Below are 25570 nucleotides of genomic sequence, written 5' to 3' on the forward strand. Positions count from 1 at the left end.
GGATGTATGTGGTCCTCAGTATATGTGGCCGGCTCCATAACCACGGTGCTATGGGCACCGAGCCAGGAATGGAAATTCTTCATTGAGTGATTGATTGCACTTCAGAATATTACAGGGATACAAATGTTTTGGTTACGTGAATTCATGAATTGCTTTTGTACAGTTTCAGCCAAAGTGATTAAGTATGCCCCTCACCTGGGTATAGATTTACCCCTCCCACCCTGTCCCCACTTTGTCCTTCCCTGACCATGTGTCCACTGCTGATTCGTACTCGGAAGATCGGCCAGGAATCCAGATAGAGGTTGAGTTACAGCAATACAGTTCCAGATTTTGAAACTCTTACCTCTTCCATAATTAAGGTCATGCCTTCTGTCAACTGTATGCCTACTACAGCCTGGGAAAAAAAGAACAGGTCACTTGGCCGTATTCAGAATAATTCCTTCCCATGTTTTCCAATCTGTTTAGTGGGGCTTGGGTATTTTTTGTGCAAGGCTGAATGATCCACAATTTGAAGCTTGTTCCTCACAGAGATGGAGTCACTGTTGGTAGTTTTGCAATGATATGATCTTCATTTCTTTCCCGGTTGCAGGAAGTTACCTTCTTCTGTTTGTTTAGGTTTTAAGTGTTAGGAATTCAGGACAAGATTAGGAGATGGTTGTGTACAAGTACAGTCCTTTGCCTGTGTTGGTAAGGTCAGGCCCATCGTGACTAACCCTGGATGATGAAACATACCGGATAATTGTAAGCACAAGCACAGTTAGCAGCAGCCTGCCCCAACCCAATCCCAGCTGAGTCACCATCATCTGTCACTCTTTACTGGTACCTGGTCAGCCATATTTCAGAGCCTAATTCTGTGGTGCTATAACACCCAGTGAGACATCTTTTTAGAATGGCTCCAATTTCAACTGTCAGGGAAGGAGGGGAGAGGTGAAGTCACACCTAACAGGTGTGATGCACAGTACCCAGGTGAGGGGCGTACTTATAACTTAGACCCAAATTGTACCAAAGCCATTCATGAATTCATGTAACCAAAACATCTGTGTCCCTATAATATTCTGAAATGAACTGTAATCAATTAATAATCAGTCAGGAGTTTCCATTCCTGGCTGGGTCTGGGTATTCAACCTGGACAGAATCTCTGGAGTGAACCTGATTTAGAAATGCCCTCCCTCTCTTGGCTGGGTGTGGTGGCTCATAGCTATAATCCCAGCACTCTGGGAGGCCAAGACAAGAGGATCACTTGAGAAGGTTGAGGCCAGCCTGAGAAAGAATGAATGAGACCCTGTTTCTACTAAAAACAGGAAAAGAAAGGCCAGGTGTGGTGGCTCACACCTGTAATGCCAGCATTCTGGGAGGCCAAAGCGGGAGGATCCCTTGAGCCCAAGAGTTTGAGGCCAGACTGAGAAAAAATGAGACCCCACTTCTTCCAAAAATAGAAAATAAATAAATAAATAAGGACAGGTGGGATGGCTCACACCTGTAATCCCAGCACTTTGTGGGGCCAAGATGGGTGGATCACTTGAGCACAGGAGCTTGAGACCAGCGTGAACAAAAATGAGACCTAGTTTTTAAAAATAGCTGAGTGTTGTGGTGGGTGCCAGTAGTCCCAGCTACTTGGGAGGCTTAGGCAGGAGGATGGCTTGAACCAGGAGTTTGAGGTTTCTGTGAGCTGTGATGGCACCACAGCACCCTAGCCAGAATAACAGCGTGAGACTTCGTTAAAAAAAAAAGAAAGAAAGAGAGGGGAAAAAAGGAAGGAAGGAAAGAAAGAAAGAAAAGAGAAAGAGGAAGAAAGAAAGAGAAAAAGAGAGAGAGAGAAAAGGAAAAGAAATGAAATGTCCCCTCTTGTGGCTGAAATAAAGTTCCCCATATACTGATAACAAGCTCCCCAGTTAGGGAGGTACTGAATTCTAAATGCACTTACAGGAACTAATTCATCCATAGCAAAACCGTAGGTAGACAGATAACTGGTCACTACATCATTTCCTTAAAATCAATCAACCAATGAAACAAAACCCTAAACCACTCTCTGTACAAATATCGAAGTTTGAAAAATGTACAGCCACTCATGTAACCAGCACTGACTTCCCAAAAAAAAAATTCCTGAATGTGTCTGTTTATTTACTTTTCTTGAGTGGTTTCGAAAGAAACCCTTTAAGAAAGCATTGAGAATATGGTCACTGTCTTTGCTACAAACCATTCACGAGAAAACGCCTGTTGTTGGAATTTGCTGAGTTTACGCCTTACCTCGAAGGTACCTGTGAATTTTTAGTTCTGGGATCTCGGCAAGGTTTTTGGAAAATCTAAGCTACATGTGGAAGGAATCCTGGTGAATAAAACTTCCCCAAAGATAAACAAACGTGCTGAACAATCCTTCTTCCAAGAGGGAAGTTCATGTTATATGGCCAGGTGGCTGTTGAGTAACTAGATTTCTGGGCTTGAACCTCAAAGGTTAACATTTTACCCACAGGTGAACAGTAATGATTAATTAGGATGGAAGGAAGTTAGACAGTAATGTGAGTTAAGAAAAAGTTAATTGCGGACACTTGGTTCATTCTGTTATTTAATATGTTAATGAGAGACTTCACCTCTTTTATGTTTACATGGATGGAGCTGGAACATATTCTTCTTGGTGAAGTATCTCAAGAATGGAAGAAAACGTATCCAATGTGACTATTGGATACTATTATACTATTTTCACTATTATGAAACCAATCTATAATCACCCACACTTTTGTATGAAAGGTAAGGGACAATTATAGTCCAGGATGAAAGAAGAAAGAGGTGGGGGAGGAGGGGAGGGGTGAAGTTGTGGGGAGGGAGGGTAATTGGTGGGACCTCACCTGTGGTGAATATTGCAAGGGTACATGTCAAATCTATTAAGAGCAGAGTATAGGCTCGGCACCCATAGCACATTGGTTACAGCACCAGCCACATACACCAAGGGTGGAGGGTTTGAACCTGGCCTGGGACAGCTGAACAACAGCTAAATAACTGCAACAAAAAAATAGCCGGGCATTATGGCGGGCGCCTGTAGTCCCAGCTACTCGGGAGTCTGAGGCAAGAGAATCACTTAAGTCCAAGAGTTTGAGCTGTGAGTTGTGACGCCATAGCACTCTACCGAGGGTGACATAGTGAGACTCTGTCTCAAAAACATAAAAAGAGTAGAGTATAAATGTCTTAACATGATTATTAAGTAAGTGAGGTGAAGGCTATGTTAACCAGTTTGATGTAACCATTCCAAATTGTGTATAAAATGAGCACATTGTACCCCATAAATGCATTAATGTGCACAGTTATGATTTAATTTAAAAAAGAGAGAGAGGAAAAAAAAAGAGATTTCTTTTACTTGGGGAGATCTTTACAATCTCAGTGCTGGGAAAGCAAAGTAGTGGATAGAAACCCTGAGCTAAGTAGCTACATCTTAGAATATGCCAAAGTGACCCTGTGGTTTGGAATGCGTGTGGATGAGGTTTTCTGGTGTTTTCTGCTGGCCTGCACTGAAGCTCATAACACAATCTGCATCATGGTAGCATAAGCCAAATTGTAGCAAATCAAGACTCATTATGTCTCCAGACATAATAAATAACAAAGGAATATCCACAGCTCTCTAGGTTTGGCAGAAACAAAGCTAATTTACATTCCCAACTTGTACCCTATTAACAAGCCCCACCAAGACATCAGAAGAAATAGAACCCAAATGCAAAGCACAAGTGTTAGATGGAAATGGGATGGGGAAACTCGGAACAGTTCAGACTAAAGAAAAAACGATACTGTGGGTTGTCTAATCCCTGGGTGGGCTTGGAAGAACATTGTTATACTTCACAGAGATAGGACTCCAAGGGTAAAGAGGAATTGGATTGATTTATAAATGTGAAGACAGTTTTTGGAAGGTAAACAAAATGAAAGTCCATTTAAAACAGACACATATAGCACATGAGAAATGATCAAACTTAGGAATGGTAAAAGGTTGTTAATAAATACATTCCTTTTTTCTTTCTTTCTTTCTTTCTTTCTTTCTTTCTTTCTTTCTTTCTTTCTTTCTTTCTTTCTTTCTTTCTTTCTTTCTTTCTTTTTTTTTTTGAGACAGAGTCTCACTATGTTGCCCTTAGTAGAGTGCAGTGATGTCACAGCTCACAGCAACCTCCAACTCTTAGGCTTAAGCGATTCTCTTGCCTCAGCCTCCCGAGTAGCTGGGACTCCAGGCGCCTGCCACAGCGCCCAGCTAAATAAATACATTTCTTAAAAGCATGTAAAAGGTCAGACAAAATAAAGAAAAAAAAACAAAATAAAGATGTTAATAAAAAAATTTCAGAAGCTTTACATGGAAAGGGACATAGCTATGGGTCATTTACATAAAGAGAAAATTTGTTTACAATAAATAGTGATAGAATAAATGCAACTAAAAACGTGGCAGGTTAAAGAATGTGGCAGCTCTCTGTTCTGTTTACTTTTTTTTTTTTTTTAAATCCACCTGACATTGGAAAGATAAAATGCTTCAGGTTGGCAAGAATATTCTTACACACTTTTTATTGTAATCTCAATTAGTACAAAGGCCCGTGTTGTGGAAAATGATAATACGTTTTTGTTCACTCATTTTATATCTAGGAATTTGTTTTTCAAAATCAAGTTCCAGAACACAGCATAAGCTCTGCGATCACCCAATATTCAAGGCAGCTTTCATGATAGAAAAATAAATAGAGGCTTGGTGCCTGTAGCTCAGTGATTAGAGCGCTGGCCACATACACTGGGGCTGGTGGGTTTGAACTTGGCCTGGGACAGCTAAATAACAATGACAACTGCAACAAAAAAATAGCCGGGTGTTGTGGCGTGTGCCTGGAGTCCCAGCTACTTGGGAGGCTGAGGCAAGAGAATCGCTTAAGCCCAAGAGTTGGAGGTTGCTGTGAGCTGTGACATCACAGCACTCTACTGAGGACGACATAGTGAGACTCTGTCTCAAAAAAAAAAAAAGAAAGAAAAATAAATAGAGATACACCTTCAGCATCTCAAAATAGGATATTGCTACTGTTTCCATGAGGGAATCTTGACAGTCTTCAAAAATGATGGACAAGATGGAAAAAATCATTAAGCTTTAAAAAATGTTGCCCAAGTTTTATCATACATTCCAATCTTAACCATATAAAAAGATGACCTAAAAATGGTAGAGAATGTCAAATATGTTGCATCTGGATTATGAAAATCTTCACCCTTAGTTTTTTTTCCTCTCTCTTTTTTTCTGCAGGCACGTGTAATCTCATTGTAATGACGAATCAGACCTCAGAACACACAGTAAATAATTTCATAAGAGTTAAAAATGAGATATTTGGAAACCAGCTTTTATGAAGTGATGGACTGGGTTATAGTTATCTTAAGCCTTGCTGAAAAATGGTGGTGGTGTAACTTATGTCAATTTCTAGAAGTGTGAGGAAACATGTATTGCATCTCATGTGTGAGCCCGATTGTTTGGCAGCTGGTGGGTTCCTTAGTCATCAATACTTATCAGAGCAAGACTCATGCAAGAGAAACTCCAAAAGTACTGAACGATCTAAGAAAGACGGGATAAAAGAGAACATGTACCCTGACCTTGGAGGGAAACTTTTGCTACTGGGATTCTTCCCACCCGGGTTACTCACTACCGCCCCCACCACAGTGAGCTCTGAACTTGAACGAAAGAGGGATGGAGGGAGGAGGGTGGGGCCTTAGTGTGTGTCACACTTTATGGGGGCAAGACATGATTGCAAGAGGGACTTTACCTAACAATTGCAATCAGAGTAACTGGCTTATTGTACCCTCAATGAATCCCCAACAATAAAAAAAAAAACAAATGAAATAAAGACATGGGCTCCCGAAGTTCTAAAAATATGAGATAGACACAGCCAGGATTTAAAATAGAAAGCAAATCTTACTCCATAGATGTTATTCAGACAACTGTGTAGTAATTTAAATTTTCGTATATGTACACATAATCTGTATGTGTGGGCTGGTTTCCATCTTTGCTCCTTACCTCAAAATAAATTCTCAATGTCTCAAAATCTGTGTTTAAAGTTAGAACCATAAACTATTAGATACATATATGGACTTTTAAAATACAACAATAGGCTCAGTGCCCATTGTTGGGTGAGTGCCCTTCAGTGAGTGGGGTGCCAGCCACATACATCGAGGCTGGTGGGTTCAAGCCTGGCCTGGGCCTGCTAAACAACAATGACGACTGCAACAAACTATAGCTAGGTGTTGTGTTGGGCGCCTGTAGTCCCAGCTACTGGGGAGGCTGAGGCAAGAGAATCACTTAAGCCCAAGAGTTGGAGGTTGCTGTGAGCTGTGATGCCACCATACTCTACAAAGGGCGACAAAGTGAGACTCTACCTCAATTTTTAAAAAGTATAATAAATATAGATTGTGTCCAAAAAAGGTGTACACAATTTAAGAATGAAATTAAAATTGTAATACTCAATCTTATATCTCTTGTAATTGTAGAAGTGAAGAACAACTTGAGTGTTACAATTTTTATAGTATTTCTTAAAGTGTGTATACATTTTTGGGCACCTTCTATATATTTACTTATTGCATTAAATTTTATAATCATAAATAGGATTTTACATAAAGTTTATGTGCAATAAGTTTAGAAAAATGCCACCTTATGTATATTTATTTATATTATTGCATTAAATTATTGTAATGGATGGTGGATGGATGGATGGATCAATGAATGGATGGTGGATGAATGTGTGGGTGGTTTGGTGGGTGGATGGATGGAGATGGATGGATGGATGGATGGAGATGGATGGATGGATGGGTGGAAGGATGCATGGATGTATGGGTGGATAGATGGATGGATGGATGGGTAGATAAATGGGTGGATGGATGGGTGAGTGGATGGACAGATGGATGGGTGAATGGATGGGTGGGTGGATGGAAGAAAGGAAGGAAGGATGGATGGATGGATGGATGAATGGAGGGTGGGTGGATGGAAGGAAGGATGGATGGATGGATGGGTGGGTGGGTGGATGGAAGGAAGGAAGGCTAGATGGATGGATGGAGATGGATAGATGGGTGGGTGGATGGATGGATGGATGGGTGGGTGGATGGATGGATGGGTGAATAGGTGGGTGAATGGGTGGATGGATGGAAGGAAGGAAGGAAGGATGGATGGAGATGGATGGATGGATGGGTGGATGGATGGATGGAGATGGATGAATGGGTGGGTGGATGGATGGATGGGTGAATAGGTGGGTGAATGGGTGGATGGATGGATGGATGGATGGGTAGGTGGGTGGATGGATGAGTAGGTGGGTGGGTGGATGGATGGATGGATGGATGGATGGATGGATGGATGGATGGGTGAATGAATGGATGGATGAATGGATGGATGGGTGGGTGGTTGGATGGGTGGATGGGTGGACGGGTGGATGGATGGATGGATGGGTGGGTGGGTGGGTGGATGGAGGGATGGATGGGTGGATGGATTGGTGGGTGAATAGGTGAATGAATGGATGGATGAATGGATGGATGGATGGGTGGGTGGGTGGATGGATGGGTGAATAGGTGAGTGAATGGGTGGGTGGATGGACAGATGGATGGATGGGTGAGTGGGTGAATTAATGGATGGATGAATGGATGGATGGGTGGATGGGTGGATGGGTGGATGGATGGATGGATGGGTGCGTGGGTGGGTGGATGGGTGGGTGGTTGGGTGTATGGATGGATGGATGGGTGGATGGATGGATGGGTGGGTGGATGGATGGATGGATGGATGGGTGGGTGGATGGGTGGATGGGTGGATGAAAGGATGGATGGATGGATGGATGGATGGATGGATGGATGGATGGATGGATGGATGAAAATAATGATAGGTATTCTAAGGAGCGATGGAGTGAGCACATGTCTGGTGAGAGAAAAGGCCCTTAGAGGCAAGGTGTGTTTGATGTTTCAGGGCCACACAAAGGAACAGCTAGTTGGGTGGCCCTGACAGCCCTTGTGAGGCCTTTGTGTTTTGAACTGAGAGGGGCTGTCAGGTTAAGGAAAAAAAGCAAACCAAAAAACACATATATATATGTTGCCCATAAAATTTGAATTTCAGCTAAGCAATGTATTTTTTAATATAAGTCATAATTGGGACATACATGTACCAAATACCCAATTGGACTGAATTTTCTTTTTTTTTTTTTTTTTTTGAGACAGAGTCTTACTATGTTGCCCTGGGTAGACAGCTGTGGCATCACAGCTCACAGCAACCTCAAACTCTTGGGCTCAAGGGATCCTCTTGCCTCAGCCACCTGAGTCACTGGGACTACAGGTACCTGCTGCAATGCCCAGCTATATTTTTCTTTTTATTGTAGTTGCCATTGTTGTTTAGCAAGCCCAGGTCGGGCTGGAGCCCACCAGCCCTGGTGTATGTGGCTGGTCCTGTAACTACTGAGCTATGGACACTACGCCTGGATTGAATTTTAGTTAAAGAAACTTGAGCATGTCCAATGCAATATTTGGCCAAAAATCTAGCTGAATTTGATTTTTGGTGGGAATATTTCTTCCACATGTTTGGGTTATTTGGGTTATTCTTATGCCCAGCTTCGTTTGAATGTCAGATAAAGCATGAATCACCGTTTTCGTAGAAGTGTGTTCCATGCAATCTTTGGGATACGTTTATACTAAAAAAATTAATAATAATAATAATAATCATCCATGGTTTCTCTGACTTTCAAATTCAACTGGAGTTCTGTACTTCCTTTGGGAAATTTGAGTCAAATTTAGGGCTATTGTCAAATTCAGAGCCTGCTTGCCCTGGCAAGGGAGGCCTGCTCTCTGTCTATGGCGAACATATCTTGCTCTGTAAGTGTAAACCTAACTTTCTTAGTTGCTCTTACTCTGTAACCTCCCTTTCTCTTCCTTAATAAGCTTTGTTCTCTGCTTGCTTTAAAAAAAAAAAAAAAAATAGAATAGAAAGCTGAGAAGGGCCTGGAACTTTTCAAAACAGGTGACACACTGGCGGCCATCAGCATGAAATTTCAGAGCCTGGGACTCAGGCACCCAGGATATTTCTACAATGTCCCCAGGTGAGTCTTCTGCATGTTGAGGGTTGAAACCCCTGAGGGGTTGATGAGGGACAAAGGGCAGTAGTGGATGTGCCAGGAAAATAATGGTGATAAAATAAAGTAAGTCCATACCGTCATGATAGATGTATGAGGTTCTGCGTTTGTCAGAACCCGTGGACTGTATCACGGTCATGCAAACTGTGGGCTTTGGGTGACACTAAGGTGTGCAGGTAGGTTTCTTTGATTGTGGCAAATGCAACACAAGAATGTGTTAATAATAAGGGAAATCTGGGCTCTGGCATATAAGGAAAATGTCTGGGCCAGGCGCCATGGCTCACCCCTGCAACCCCAGCACTCTGGGAGGCTGAGGCAGGTGGATTGCTTGACCTTAGGAATTTGAGACCACCCTGAGCAAGAGCAAGGTTGTCTCTAAAAAAAATAGCCGGGCATGGTGGCAGGCACCTGTAGTCCCAGCAACTTGGGAGGCTGAGGCAAAAGAACCACTTAAGCCCAAGAGTTTGAGGTTGCTGTGAGCTGGGATGCCACAGTGCTATACCCAGGGTGACTAAGTAAAACTTTGTCTCCAGAAAAAAAAAAAAAAAAAAGGGTTTTTTTTGTTTAATTTGTCTATAAGTTTAAAACTGCTCTAAGAAATAAACTCTATGTAATTAAGAAAAATACAGAAACACAGGCCACGCACGGGGGCTCACACCTGTAATCCTAGCACTCTGGGAGGCTAAGATGGGAAGATGCCTTGAGCTCAGGGGTTTGAGACCAGCCTGAGCAAGACCGAGACCCTACCTCTAAAATAGAAAAATTACCTGGGCATGGTAGGAGGTGCCTATAGGCTGAGGCAGAATCTCTTCAGCCCAAAAGTTTGAGGTTGCTGTGAGCTATGATGATTCCATGGCACTCTACCCAGGGTGACAGAGTAAAACCCTGTCCCCAAAACAAACAGCAACAACAACAAAAAAACCCAGAAAAATAAATCAACATTTTCTTTTTACCATAGAATACTGTATAGCCATTTTTAAAAACCAAGGATGATTTCTATGTGTATGTTTAAGAAATCATCTCAATGTTTTATTGAAGAGACAGCCCACATCATAGGATTGATTTGCATTTATTTTATTGCAAATGCATTTATTTGCCTCATAAGATTGCTTTGCCTTCATTTTATGTGAATAGCATTTTATTTTTACAGAAGTATATAGGATTCTGTAGTCATAGAAAAATCTAAATGGGATGGCGCCTGTAGCTCAGTGGGTAGGGCGCCGGCCATATGCACCGGGGCTGGTGCGTTCAAACCCAGCCCGGACCTGCTAAAACAAAAAAATAGCCGTGCATTGTGGCACGCGATCTGTAGTCCCAGCTACTTGGGAGGCTGAGGCAAGAGAATTGCTTGAGCCCAAGAGTTTGAGGTTGCTGTGAGCTGTGACACCATGGCTCTCTACCAAGGGCAGCAAAGTGGAGACTGTCTCAATTAAAAAAAAAAAAAAGGAAAAATGTGAATGGACTCTCACCACCAAACAGAGTTTCCCTACTGAGTGTAGAAAAATGAGGGAGAAAGGGTTCAACGAGGCAGATAGAACTTCAGCTTTTTATATTTTTATTTTATTTTTTTTTTGAGACAGTCTTACTTTGTCACCCTCAGTGGAGTGCTGTGGCATCATAGCTTGCAGCAACCTCAAACTCTTGGGCTCAAGCAATCCTCTTGCCTCAGCCTCCAGAGTAGCTGGGACTACAGGTGCCCACAATGCCTGGCTATTTTTTTAGAGACTGGGATCTCGCTCTGGCTCAGGCTGCTCTTGAACCCGTGAGCTCAGGCAATCCACCTGCCCTGGCCTCCCAGAGTGCTGGGATTACAGGCGTAAGCCACCATGGCCTGGTCTAACTTCAGCGTTTTATAACACTCTTATTTTCAGTTTGCGTTTCCTACTAGGAAATGTTATAATAGTATTTAAAACAGGTGAATTGTGATAACTATAAAGGATGTGAAGGTCTCGTGCTGGGTATCTGAAACCCACTTTTCGCCTGTCTGCAAGACAGTCCAAGGATCATAAATACCATCAGAAAAATGTCGTAAAGGTTATTCTTTCCTGACAAGAGGGACAGTCTTATTTTTCCATGCAGAGAGATGGCATCCATGTTATTCTCAGTTGATAATTCTGATAAAATGTCCTGACAGAAAAATGAAGACTGTAGCTGGGACTGTGGCGGGTGCCTGTAGTCCCAGCTACTCGGGAGGCTGAGGCAAGAGAATCGCCTAAGCCCTAGAGTTGGAGGTTGCTGTGAGCTGTGACGCTACAGCACTCCACTGAGAGTGATAAAGTGAGACTGTCTCTAAAAAAGAAAGAAAGAAAAATGAAAACTGTAAAGTAGATCTAGACCTAAATTTCATATACATATATATTTTTTGTGATTCCTAAGGTTCCGTTTGTATTCATGAAGCTGATGAAAGTAAAAACAAATTAATTAAATAAAACTTTGTAGGAGGAAAAAAAAACCCTACATATTTCATAGCTGACAAAGCTAAACATCTCTCTCCTACTGCTGAGTTTTTTAGAGTTTCTTGGGTATAATTAGTCCAGCCCACATGGTACTAAAAATTACAGGCTGTTAGTAATAACTCACACAGCTGGTGACTATCATTTAATTTATAAGAATTCTCATTGCAAGGTGGCTAGAGAAACAGCAGGGAAATACTTGTTAAACCTCGCAGGGAAATTCTTGACAGGGTTTTTTTTTTTTTTTTTTTTTTTTTTTTATTTTTGGCCGGGGCTGGGCTTGAACCCACCACCTCCGGCATATGGGACCGGCGCCCTACCCGTTGAGCCACAGGCGCTGCCTTCTTGACAGGGTTTTAAAGATAACGCCCCACCTGTATAGTTTCGAACCCTTTGTTTTCATCTGGGGCTGGAGGAGGGAAGATAAAAGTGAAGGAATGATTTCATTCATTGGCATTTTGTGAGTTTGTAAGTGGGCAGTGTTTGTATGTGGAAGCTGACAGATGTGTCTTTGTGAGAACTATAAGGAACTATTTCTGGAATTGTCTCTGTGTACGGGGTGTATAGCCAACTCGCCCCCAGGCATTTGATCTAGGAGGAAAGAAAGAACATTCACAAACAGGTGGCTTTTGTTCTGAGGGCCTGTTTAAATGGTAAGGCCAAAAGAATGAAATAGTATCCCCAAAACAGAAGGCCAGGGAAGAGCCGGGTGGAGTTCACTTGGCAGAGCCGCCCGGGACATCATTTCTAATTTAGCAACATTTTCTGAGTAGTTTGTAAGATCAAAGGTAGAGGCTGGTCCAAGGCTCCCACAGCTGGGATGGATATAAAACACGCAATTCCCAGCGTGGGTATAGCTACCCCGGTGTCCACCCTCTTGGAAGAAATAACAAAACATTCCCCCGTAGCCTGACAGAGGCGGTCATTGTTAGAACTCGTCGTTACTAGTACGGCCTGTTCTAGGATGCATGTGGAATTTGCAGACCCTGCTGGTGTCTTTGAGGATGTTTCTTTGCGTGAAATTTTGCTTTACTCAGGAGGGAACAGAATATCCTTAGGGGGAAGATGTAGTGTGAAAAAGTGGGTTGTTCTTTTTCTTTTTTTGTAGAGACAGAGTCTCACTTTATCACCCTGGGTAGAGTGCGGTGGTGTCACAGCTCGCAGCAACCTCCAGCTCCTGGGCTTAGGCAATTCTCTTGCCTCAGCCTCCCGAGTACCTGGGACTACAGGCACCTGCCACAACACCTGGCTATTTTTTTGTTGCAGTTTGGCTGCGGCTAGGTTTGAACCCACCACCCTCAGTATATGGGGCCGGTACCCTACTCACTGAGCCACAGGCGTCACCCAAAAGTGGGTTTTCTATTTGTTTATTTGTTTCCAGAACTGTGTGAAACATAGCCGTGCACGGTAATTAGAAAACACAGTTTTCATTTTTCTTTTTGCAGTTTTTGGCCAGCGCTGGGCTTGAACCCACCACCTCTGGCATATGGGGCTGGCGCCCTACCCCTTTGAGCCACAGGTGCCACCCCAGTTTTCTATCAGGACATACATGTTTTCTAAGGAAGCTCTATTTGATGGGGGGAGTCCATTTAGATTTTTCTATGACTACAGAATCCTATATGCTTTTGTAAAAATAAAATGCTATGCAAATAAAATAAAGGCAAAGAAATCTTATGGTGCAAATAAATATATTTGCAATAAAATAAATGGGGTACAGGGAATGACTCAGTATCAACACCCATGAATGGCTTCACAGTACAAAAAGCACATTTCAGAACAGCCTCAGTCCTAAAAAAAAAAGAAAAAAAAGAGAGAGAGAGAGAGAAAATACTGTATCCACGGTGTGCCCTCAAAAACATTCCATCTGATATTGCAAACAATTCCAGCAAGCAAGAATGATATCAGATACAGTCCTAGATAACCCCACGCCTACATCTGCAATCAGTTATGGAAACATAATAACCTTCATTGTGTCTGCAGTTAATACTAGGGTTCATAATAAACAGGAACACTTTATGTAAAGGGAGTTGATGTCGTTTGTTTTGGGTTTTGCTGAGAGTTACTTCATCCTGGGCAAGAAGAAATATGATGCAAGTTTTACAGATAAGGTTGAAATTGAATGCAAAAATAAACCCCCAAACAGCAAGAGACCTTGGTGGGGTGAGACATAGTGTGGTATGAAGTCTTTGACACAAACAGAAGGCAAGTTTAGACCTGGATTTGACCTGCGGTCTTAGTCGCGCAGAGCTGATGTTTACTAAACATGATACAGTCAAGCTTTAAGTATGAAAAGTCAGGGGTTGTGTCAGAGAACGTGGAACGTGTTTCAGATCCCCCACAAATGGCAGTTCAGTGAATCCAGACCCCGGAATTAGGGTAGGACCCAAGGCGGGAGTGGTGGGGGGGAGGTCCAGCTTTCTGTGAAATGGAAAAGATGTTTTAATGCTATGGACCAAAAAAAAAAAAAAGTAGGATTTGAAAGTACTTATTTAAGGATCAAAGATTCTTCCATCACGAAGAAATCAGGAGAAGGTTTTTGAACTCACATGAATTCCTGCAAGAGTGATCTATCATCTGTGGCCCAAATAGTTGAGGTTTCTTCATGTGGTTGCAACGCGAATGAACTTAGAGGTTGTGATCTTCCCTTTAATAAAGCATATGCTTTAAAAAAGGAGAGCGAGGGGGCGGCACCTGTGGCTCAAGGAGTAGGGCACCAGCCCCATATACCGGGGGTGGCAGGTTCAAACACAGCCCCAGCCAAAAACTGCAAAAAAATAAAAAGAAAGAGAGGCTCTCTGCCCATAGCTCAGTGAGCAGGACACCGGCCACATACACCAAGGCTGGCAGGTTCAAACCCAGCCCAGGCCTGCTAAACAACAATGACAACTGAAACAAAAAATAGCCGGGCTTTGTGGCAGGTGCCTGTAGTCTCAGCTACTGGGAGGCTGAGGCAAGACAATCAGTTAAGCCCAAGAGTTGGAGGTTGCTGTGAGCTGTGATGCCATAGCATTCTACCCAGGGTGACATAGTGAGACTCTGCCTCTAAAAAAAAAAGAAAGAAAGAAAAAGAAAAAGAATCTTTACAAATTTAATTCTGGATCTCAGCCATGGTTAACGAGGCAGGCCCCATGGTTTACGAGCCGTGAGGGCCTGGCGCTGTCTCAAAATGTGCGGTTATGGCTGGAGATTTTACTGGGAATGAGTAGGTGGTCTCATTCTGTATCTGTGTAGCCCAGAGCCAAAACAACGGGTAGAAAAAATATTTCTTCTACCTTGCTACGAATTTTCAGTTTCTCAAAGTATTTTCTAGAATTGTGTCTATGACAAACGGCTGGATCTGGACACAGGCCATAAAGACACCACTTTCCCTGTACTAGTTAAAATTGTGCATGAAAAGTAAAGTAAAATTGTTTACTTTGTGGGGGTCCCACGGGGGAGTTTGTCATTTGAGCTCCCCCCACCCCTCCCCGTGTGGCATATGCTGAAATGCTTTCAGGGGTCTTCAAACTACCGCCCGCCGGCCACATGAGGCAGTGTGATTGTATTTGTTCCTGTTTTGTTATTTTACTTCAAAATAAGATATGTGCAGTGCACGTAGGAATTTGTTCATAGTTTTTTTTTTTTAAACTATAGTCTGGCCCTCCAACAGTCTGAGGGACAGTGAATTGGCCCCCTGTTTAAAAAGTTTGAGGACCCCTGGTAGGGGATCAGCCAAGCTCTGTCTGGGGAAGGAGGGTGTTCATTTCAAAAAGCCTGCTAACACCTGGGTTTGTAAATTAAAATATAGTTGCTGAAGACAGAACCAGGCAAAGGACAGGGCAGAATTATTTGGCAAAGGGAATTTCTTCCCACTGTGATGGGTAAGCATTAAAATGTATTAACAGGCTTACTTACCTTTTTTTTTTTTTTTTTGCAGTTTTTGGCCGGGGCTGGGTTTGAACCCGCCACCTCCATCATATGGGGCTGGCGCCCTACTCTTTGAGCCACAGGCACCGCCCTACTTACCTTTTTTATTAACAATGATGAGGTCAGTCTCCTATCCAGCTGGATCAAGTCCTATTATGGAATAAAAATGAGAAGTGGCCAAATTTTGAGCTCTCTTTCATGAAAGAGTCTCACACCTGCCACCATGTAAGCCACATGCTCGCTAATGGGCTCAGAGCAGATCTTTGGGGGGAAAACGTGTTTAGAAAAAGATCAGTTAGAAGGTGAATGGAAACAAAAAATACATACATTTTTTTTTCCCCAGGAGAAAGGGGATAAGGCTGTCATTTTACCTCCCAAGAAAGCACACTACATTATTTTTAGAGATGTTTATTTTGCAAAAAGATGTGGATTGGGTTACAATCTACAATCTATACAATTTCCCCAACTGAAGCCGAATGTCTTTGGAGGCAGTTGTTACCTTGGAACAAAGACGGTGAATGGACATGTTTTATAAAATTTGTCTCAAGCTTGGGGGGGGAGGGGGAAACTCCATTGAAGGAAGTTAAAATTATATTTGCATGTAAAATTGTGCCGGTCTGGGGATGTGTGATGGCAAGGTCGCAGTGAAAAAACAAACCAAAAAAACCCAGTGCTGTGTTTGTATTAAGTTGTAAAGCTCTATAATTAGAAATAGTTTGTACCCTATTTTTTTGCTTACACATATATAGGTAACGCTATAACAATATTTATTGCCCGTATGGAGATTACACGCATTTGCAAGAGGTTCTTAGATAAATTCAGTAGCACACGCAGTGAGCGGCCTCATTACCTCTCAAGCCTTCTTAAAACTTCTATCATTGCTTAAAACGTTATTAGATTAACTAGGAACGTATTCGTTTCTTTAGGAAGATATCAAACGCAAGAAGTTTCAAAACTTCAAACGTTTTCTTTCTAATGTAACAACTGTCTCCAGAGAAATTTTGCCTGGATGGAGAAATTACTTTGTATAAATAGTTTAACATTAGGTTAAAGCAAGATAAGATTGTTCTTTAAAATGTTCAAACCCAGCCCTGGCCAAAAACTGCAAAAAAAAAAAATGTTCCAAAATTTGATTGCAGTGATGGTTCCACATTGTGAATATTATAAAAAAAAAAAACCATTAAACATTTAAAAAAAAAAAATATTTAAACTACGATGCTGGAATGTTACGCTTAAGGTTTTGAAGAGATTTGAGCTGATTCACCTCACAGCGTCTAAACGCACATTAATGTTTACTTTTTTATATTAATTTTTAATTTAAAATTTCCTTTTTAAATTAATTTTTAATTTAAATCGTAGCTGTGTACATTTACGGGTGATTTGATATACAATGTAGCCTGCTTACATCAGACTGACTAACATCCTCATCACCTCACTTATTTACTTTTTGTGGTAAGACATTTAAAATTTACTCTTAGTCATTCTGAAATAGTAATGTTGTGTTTCATGTAGGTCTGTGCACAGATCTGCGTCTTTCCTGACAAATCAAGATTTCAGTGTGGGGCTAAGAATGTTCATTCCTTGAACGTCTGATCTGGTTGTTCCAAACAGACTTGACTGGGACGGTTTGGACAGTCTCCATGTTCTGGTTGCCAAAGTTCAGTTTTTTGTTATCAGCTGTCAATATTCATTTCTTATCTCTTAGAGATAGAGACACGACAGCTCAGGGTCTCCTATCTAACTCGCTTGATTTTTATCAACTCTAAAATTCTTTCAACACATCAACATAAAACTAGTTGAAAAAACATCCCCGCCTTCCATAAATAAAACAACAGTGCTGTCTATATTTATTTAGTGTCCCATTTCAGCTTAGTTTTGGGAAGCAGGAAGGAGCCTCACAAGTTCAGAAATGAGTCAAGGTTACAATGTCGACAATTTTAATGAAGTAATTTAAAATGACAAAACAATGTCTAATTAATATCTGTATTATGTCTGAGCCAGCTTTTACTTGGACGGGACTGACACAGGTGGTGTCATAAGGATAGAATTAGCCAAAATTAATACTCCTTTGATTTAATGACATGGGATTGAAATATATTGTAAATTTAACACTGAGTTTAGAGTATCCTTTTAATTTTCTTGAGATTGCTGTTCCCTGAGTATCCACTCAGATGTCCTCTGTGATTTTTTTTAAGGAATATGGTCATTTAGTTTTACATACAGAAATACATATATGAGATTTACTCCAGACAACATTTATTATATTACAGAAACCTGTGTGCAACCCAAAGTCATTCTCTAAAATATACTCTACACAAAATCAACAATAACAAGGAAGACAAATTGCACAAGAAATTTCAAGTGTTTTCGTATGTTTACATTTCAAAGGCATTTTATGAGTCCAATGTCATCCACCGTCTCTGGCTGGTGACAGAGAAACAACACACACATTTTAATCTCTGGACAAGAAGATGTAAAATAGACCCCAGGCTGGGCACGGGACTCACAGCTGCATTCCTTCCTGGGAGGCCAAGGCAGGATGACCACTTGAGGCCAGGAGTTCCAGACCAGCCTGAGCAAGAGCCAGACCCTGTCTGTGCTAAATATAGAAAAACTAGCTGGGTGTGGTGGCAGGTGCCTGTAGTCCCAGCTCCTCGGGATGCTGAGGCAGGAGGATTGCTGGAGCTCAGGAGTTTGAGGTTGCTGTGAGCTGTGATGATGCCACTGCACTCTACCCGTGGTGCCAGAGTGAGACTCTGTCTCAAAATAAATAAACAAAATAAAATAAAATACAACTTCTAAGCAAGAGAAGAAGCATAGAGAAAGTTCCCTCTGGAGAGCACTGATTTTACTGTGTGTGAAATCCTGGTCTTCTAAGGCAGAGCTCCTTGATCTCAGCATTATTGATGTTTGGGGCTGAATAATTCTCCGCAGCGGGGTGCTCTGTGCAGAACCTGTGCGTTCTGGTAGAACCACTGACCTCAGAATTATGACAATCAGGAACGTCTCCAGATACTTCTGGATGCCCCCCGCCCCTCCCCCCAGGGATAAAATCACCTTCAGGGTGAATAATTGATGCAATCAAAAAGAAAGAAAAACAGGCTAATATGCAAACTGTCCCCCCAAATCATAAATTCTGCCAAGTGGCTTAATTTTTTAAGAGACAGAGTCTCACTTTGTCACCCTTGGTAGAGTGCTGTGGCGTCACAGCTCACAGCAACCGCCAACTCTTGGGCTTAAGCAATTCTCTTGCCTCAGCCTCCGAAGTAGCTGGGACTACAGGCGCCCACGGCAATGCCCGGCTATTTTCTGTTGCAGTTGTCGTTGTTTAGCTGGCCCCGGCTGGGTTTGAACCTGCCAGCCTCAGTGTATGTGACTGGTGCCATACCACTCTGCTACAGGTGCTGAGCCATAATCTATTGTGTATATATTTTCTGCAACATATAAACAGTCACATAGAATGTGTGTATATATGCACACACTAATATAATATACAGGGTGGCCATAAAGTTTGGTAGACTATTTTAAATTGCACATGAGCTTTATGGCCACCTGTGTGTGTGTGTGTGTGTGTGTGTGTGTATGACTATATATATTTGTATATATGTGCATTCTCCGTGCACACAGCTGTCAATATGGAGAGACGTTTTCATTTGTCATGACTGAGTGGAGCGTTACTGAGATATGGGATTACATTAAGAATTCTGTAATGCCCAGAGCAGCTCCCATCACAAAGGCTGAACCAACCCCAAACCATAACACTGTCGAGTCAAAAGGCCCTCACTTTCCACCTGTAAGTGCTGAAAACACAGCGGACTTCCCGCAGAGAGAAGTGCTGGGCGTAGGAAGATTCAGGAACAGGTGACCCACTCTTGAGGCGAGCTCAGCTGTGTGTGAGTCAGACTCAAGACACTGCAGCCACACCTTGACTCCTTTCTTTCTTTTTTTTCTGATTCACGGTTTCACTCTTTTTTTTTTCTAATTTATTGTTAAATCATAGCTGTGTACATTAGTGCAATCGAGGGGTACAATGTGCGGGTTTCATACATATACAACATGAAACATTCTCATCAAACTGTTCAATGTAGCCTTCATGGCATTTTCGTAGTTATTGCATATAGACATTTGTATTCTGCCTTTAGTAAGTTTTTTTTTATTTAGTTTTATTACTGTTATTATTATATATATTTTTTTAATTATTTATTTTTATTGTTAAATCATAGCTGTGTACATTATTGCAATCAAGGGGTACAACGTGCTGGTTTCATATACAATCTGAAATATTCTCATCAAACTGTTCAACGTAGCCTTCATGGCATTTTCTTAGTTATTGTATGTAGACATTTGTATTCTGCCTTTAGTAAGTTTCGCCTGTACCCATTCTAAGATGCACCGCAGGTGTGGCCCCACCCATTACCCTCCCTCCACCAAAACCTCCCCCCTCCCTTCCCCTTCCTTGGCCCTTTCCCCATAGTCTTGTTTTATAGTTGGGTTATAGTCTTCATGTGAAAGCTATAAATTAGCTTCATAGTAGGGCTGAGTACATTGGATACTTTTTCTTCCATTCCTGAGATACTTTGCTAAGAAGAATATGTTCCAGCTCCATCCATGTAAACATGAAAGAGGTAAAGTCTCCATCTTTCTTTAAGGCTGCATAGTATTCCATGGTATACATGTACCACAATTTGCTAGTCCATTCGTGGGTCGATGGGCACTTGGGCTTCTTCCATGACTTAGCAATTAGAAATTGGGCTGCAATGAACATTCTGGTACAAATATCTTTGTTATATTGTGACTTTTGGTCTTCTGGGTATAAACCTAGTAAAGGAATTATAGGATCAAATGTCAGGTCTATTTTTAGGTCTCTAAGTGTTCTCCAAACATCCTTCCAGAAGGAATGTATTAGTGGGCATTCCCACCAGCAGTGTAGAAGTGTGCCCTTTCCTCCACATCCATGCCAACATATCTGGTTTTGGGATTTTGTTATGTGGGCTACTCTTACTGGGGTTAGGTGATATCTCAGAGTAGTTTTGATTTGCATTTCTCTGATGATTAAGGAGGATGAACTTTTTTTCATGTGTTTGTAGATCATGCATCAGTCTTCTTTAGAGAAGTTTCTCTTTAAGTCCCTTGCCCACCCTGAGATGGGGGTCACGTGTTCTTTTCTTGCTAATATGTTTGAGTTCTCTGTGGATTCTGGTTATTAGACCTTTATTGGAGGTATAACCTGCAAATATTTTCTCCCATTCTGAGAGCTGTCTGCTTGCTTTACTTACTATGTTCTTGGCTGTGCAGAAGCTTTTTAATTTGATCAGGTCCCAGTAGTGTATTTTTGATACTGCTTCAATTGCCTGGGGGGTCCTCCTCATAAAATACTTGCCCAGACTGATTTCTTCAAGGATTTTCCCTGCACTCTTTTCTAGTATTTTTATAGTTTTATGTCTTAAGTTTAAATCTTTAATCCAGTGAGAGCCTGGATTAATGGTGAAAGGTGTGGGTCCAGTTTCAATATTCTACAGGTTGCCAGCCAGTTCACCCAGCACGGTTTGTTAAATAGGGAATCTTTTCCCCACTGAATGCTTTAATTGGCTTGTCAAAGATCTTGTGCAATTTGTCTTCCTTGTTATTTCCTTCTTAATCTCGTCTATACCCGTGTATCCTTCAGCATAAGGTTGTTTAGCTTCCATGTTCTTGTATGGGTATGCAGATTCCTGTTGTTACTGAGTTCAACTTTTATTCCATGATGGTCTGAGAAGATGCAAGGAATAATTTCTATTTTTTAAAATTTGCTGAGGTTAGATTTTTGGCCTAGGATGTGGTCGATTTTGGAGTATGTTCCGTGGGCTGATGAGAAGAATGTGTATTCAGTTTTGTTGGGATGAAATGTTCTGTAGATGTCTGTTAATTCCAGATGTTGAATGGTTGAGTTTAAATCTAAAATTTCTTTGCTTAGCTTCTTTTTGGAGGATCTATCCAGCACTTCTAAAGGGCTGTTAAAATCTTGAACTGGAGGAAATCAAGTTGCTCATGTCTGTTAGAGTTTCTCTTATAAATTGAGGTGCCTTCTGGTTGGGTACATAAATATTGATAATTGAAATCTCATCATATTGAGTATTGCCTTTAACAAATATGAAGTGTCCATCTTTATCCTTCCTTATTTCAGTTAGTTTAAAGCCTATTGCGTCTGCGAATAGGATTGCAACGCCTGCTTTTTTCTGCTTTCCATTTGCCTGGAGTATAGATGACCATCCCTTCACCTTGAGTCTGTATTTGTCTTTTAATGTAAGATGAGATTCTTGTTTGCAGCAGATATCTGGCTTGAGTTTTTGTATCCAGTCAGCTAACCTGTGCCTCTTTAGAGGACAATTTAAACCATCACATTAATTGAGAATATTGATAAGCCTTTCGAGAGCTTGGTGGACATTTTTAATCCTTTTGCAACTGTGGAAGTTGGAATTTGATCAAAATTTTCTGGATGGGTTTACTTTTGTGGTGGAGGATTACACTGGTCTTTATGGAGGATAGGTCTGAGAATATCCTGGAGAGCTGGTTTAGTTGTGGCAAATTTCTTCAACATGTGAATGTCATTGAAGTATTTAATTTCTCGTCATAAATGAAGCTCAGTTTAGCTGGGTACAGGATCCTGGGTTGAAAGTTATTTTGTTTGAGGAGATTAAAAGTTGATGAACATCCTGTTTTTAGCCGGGCGTTGTGGTGGGCGCCTGTAGTCCCAGCTGCTCGGGAGGCTGAGGCAAGAGAATCGCGTAAGCCCAAGAGTTAAGAGGTTGCTGTGAGCCGTGTGATGCCACGGCACTCTACCCGAGGGCGGTACAGTGAGACTCTGTCTCTACAAAACAAAACAAAACAAAACAAAAAAACATCCTGTTTTATCTTGAAAGGTTTCAGCAGAGAGATCTGCAGTTATTCTAATATTCTTGCCCTTGTAGGTGATGGTTTTCTTTCATCTGGCTGCTTTCAGAATTTTCTTCTTCACATAACTTTAGTGATACTGATTATGATGTGTCTGAGGGATGTCTTATTTGAGTTGAGTCGTGCTGGAGTTCTGAAACTGTCTGCTATCTGAATTTCAGAATCTCTTGGCACGTCTGGAAAGTTCTCCTTCATAATCTCATGGAGAAGAGACTCTGTGCCTTGTAAAGCCACTTTGTCACCTTCGGGGATCCCTATAAGGCGAATATTGGTTTTCTTTGAATTATCCCAGAGCTCTCTGAGAAAGTGATTTGTTTTTGCCCTCCATTTCTCTTCCTCTTTGAGAGTTTGGGAGTGTTCGAAAGCTTTGTCTTCAATGTCAGAAATCCTTTCTTCTGCTTGCTCCATTCTGTTACTGAGGGATTCTACTATGTTTCTCAGATCTTTGAGGGCTGCAACTTCTTGTCTCAATGTGTCAAAATCTTTGGTCATTTGGTCTTTGAATTTGTTGAATTCTTGAGATACCTTTTGGGTTACTGCTTGGAATTCTGATTCGATCTTATTTGCTATCCAGATTCCGAATTCGATTTCTGACATCTCAGCTATTTGTTTGTTCATGGGATCTTGTGCTGTGTCTGCCCCATTGATCCTTGGGGGAGTTGATCTACTCTGATTATTCATATTGCCAAAGTTTTTCTGTTGATTTCGCCTCATGATTGTTTTTCACTGTTGCCTCTAGCTGTCCTCAGAGTTGGGGAGGTGTCTCTCCAAGATTAGACCCTCGTGGGATCACTCTATTGTTGCTGGATCTTTGTAGGGAGTGACCTTGTGTAGTTCCTCTCGGGCTGCCCCAGCCTTGGAGTTCTGGTTGTGGAAACAGCTCTGGTTTGTGACACACCCGGATCCAGCAACAGGGTGAGAGGTCGTGTGCACAGTTCTGGGAGTGCCTGGCACCCAGTGACTTTGGCACAGAGAGCCCAAGGCTCTAGCAGTCTCTGGCCAGGAGAAGGGCTTTGTGCAGAGGCAGGGAGGGCTCCAGAGGGCCCGTGGCTACCAGAGTCCCTGGCCAGATGAGTGGGCCGGTGTGGAGGCAGGGAGGGTACAGGAGGGAGGACGCAGGGTTGTGCAGCTCCCACAGTTCCTGGTCAGAGCATGGGGAGGACCAGCGGGCATGGGTCATGGGTTGGGGGTCATGGTGCAGCTCTTATGAAGGTCAGGGCGGCACCAAGCCCAGGAGTTTGAGGTTGCTATGAGCTATGATGCCACAGCACTCTACCCAGGGCAACAGCCTGAAGCTCCAGTATGCCAAAACTGGTCTCACTCTGCCCCTAAGGGTTAAGGCTGTAAGCCAGCTCAGTCCCTGCCTTTAGGCTGCTCAGTCACTAGTTTACTAGCTCCTGCCTGATCCTTACTCTTTGACCCTGTGGGTGGAGCTTGCCGGGGCAGTTCTCTCACAATGGCTCCCTGCGACCCACAGCAGAACACTATTAGCTCCGTCCAGCTCAGCGCGTCAGCCTGGGGCCCTAGACAATGCCCAAAGTTCTCCACACTCCTGCTCAAGCTCTCCCCAAGGCAGTTCAACTGAGTGTCAAGTACCAAAACACGGAAGCAGTTCACAGGTAAGGCCTTTCCGGTTTGCAGTCTCACTGCTGCTTGTACGTACAACTGCTGGAGGGATTACGCCAATTGAACACACGCAAACACTTGCTAGTTTTCCACTGTTTTTGTCCTCCTCTTGGGGTCCAGAAGTCACTTGCTGACTCCCTGTATCCTCAAAGGGATGATTATAGGCAGATCCCACCAGCCAGAGATGCCTAGAGTCTTATCTCCCCAGACTCACCGTGCCCAGTTGCAGATGGCCGCCATCTTGCTGCACCTCTTCCTTGACTCCTTTCTAACATGGTAAGAGCTCCAGGGATTATAGGAGAAAGGAACTGGGTCTGTGTTTCTCAGGATCAAGGAGGACACAGGGTGAATACTCCATTTTGTGATGTTGATGGCGGCGGGCCTCCAAGTTGGCCACGAAGGCTGGCTGAGAGATGGATGAACAAGGCGGCTGCTTCCTTCTTTCAGACACCCACGTCATCTGCATAAGACACATCCTCTCCTGTCAGTCTACCCTACACCCTTTTTATTTATTTTTATTTTTTTGCAATTTTCGGCCAGGGCTGGGTGTGAACCTGCCACCTCTGGCATATGGGGCTGGCGCCCTACTCCTTTGAGCCACAGGTGCCACCCCCTACATCCTTTTTAGAATCCTTCTCACCCAGTTCATAATTGACAAGTTGTGAAAGCAGCCCAAGTGTTCATCAACCCATGAATGGATTAACAAATGGTGGTATATGTTTACCATGGAATACTACACAGCCACAAGAAGGATGGAGACTTTACAAGTGTTAATTCCCTTCAGCAATGCATACATACATATTTCAAAACATCTTGTTGCAAATGACAAATAGAGGGGGTGCCCCCAAAATATATTTGCATGTTAGGAAAAAAAGAAAAACTATATTAAAGTTGTCATACTCTGGCTGGGCACATGGCTCAGACCTGTAATCCCTGCACTCTAGGAGGCCAAAGTGGGTGGATTCCTTGCACTCAGGAGTTCAAGACCAGCCTGAACAAGAGGAAGACCCCATCTCTACTAAAAATAGAAAAAATAGCCAGGCCTTGTGGCAGGTGCCTATAGTCCCAGCTACTTGGGAGGCTGAGGCAGGAGCATTACTTGAGCCCAAGAGTTTGAGGCTGCTGTGAGCTATGACGCCACAGCACTCTACATGGTGACAGAGTGAGACTCTGCCGCAAAACAAACAAACAAAAAAACAAAAAAACACAAGAAAACAGAACATAAAACTGTCATACTCAATATATACTAATAACAGAAAATGAACATAAGTCACTTTGTGTCCTTCTTGTCATTTCAGTCAAATGTCACTTGAATATTGCAAACTTAATATAGTTTTTTTCCTCTTGTAACATGTGTATAGATTTTTCAGCATCTTCTATATATACAAATTTTGTTTGCCAATTTAAAGAAAAATGTTGCATTGTGCTCCCATGTTCATTGAAGAGTTATTGACAATTGCTGAGATATGGGGACCACCTAAGTGGCTGCTGATGTAAACACAAATGCAGAAAATGTGATATTCGTACACAGAGGAATACTATTCAGCCTTGAAAAGGAGGATGTTCAGTTGG

The sequence above is a fragment of the Nycticebus coucang genome, chromosome X, assembly GCF_027406575.1.
Source record: "Nycticebus coucang isolate mNycCou1 chromosome X, mNycCou1.pri, whole genome shotgun sequence".
NCBI classification, from domain to species: Eukaryota; Metazoa; Chordata; class Mammalia; order Primates; family Lorisidae; genus Nycticebus; species Nycticebus coucang.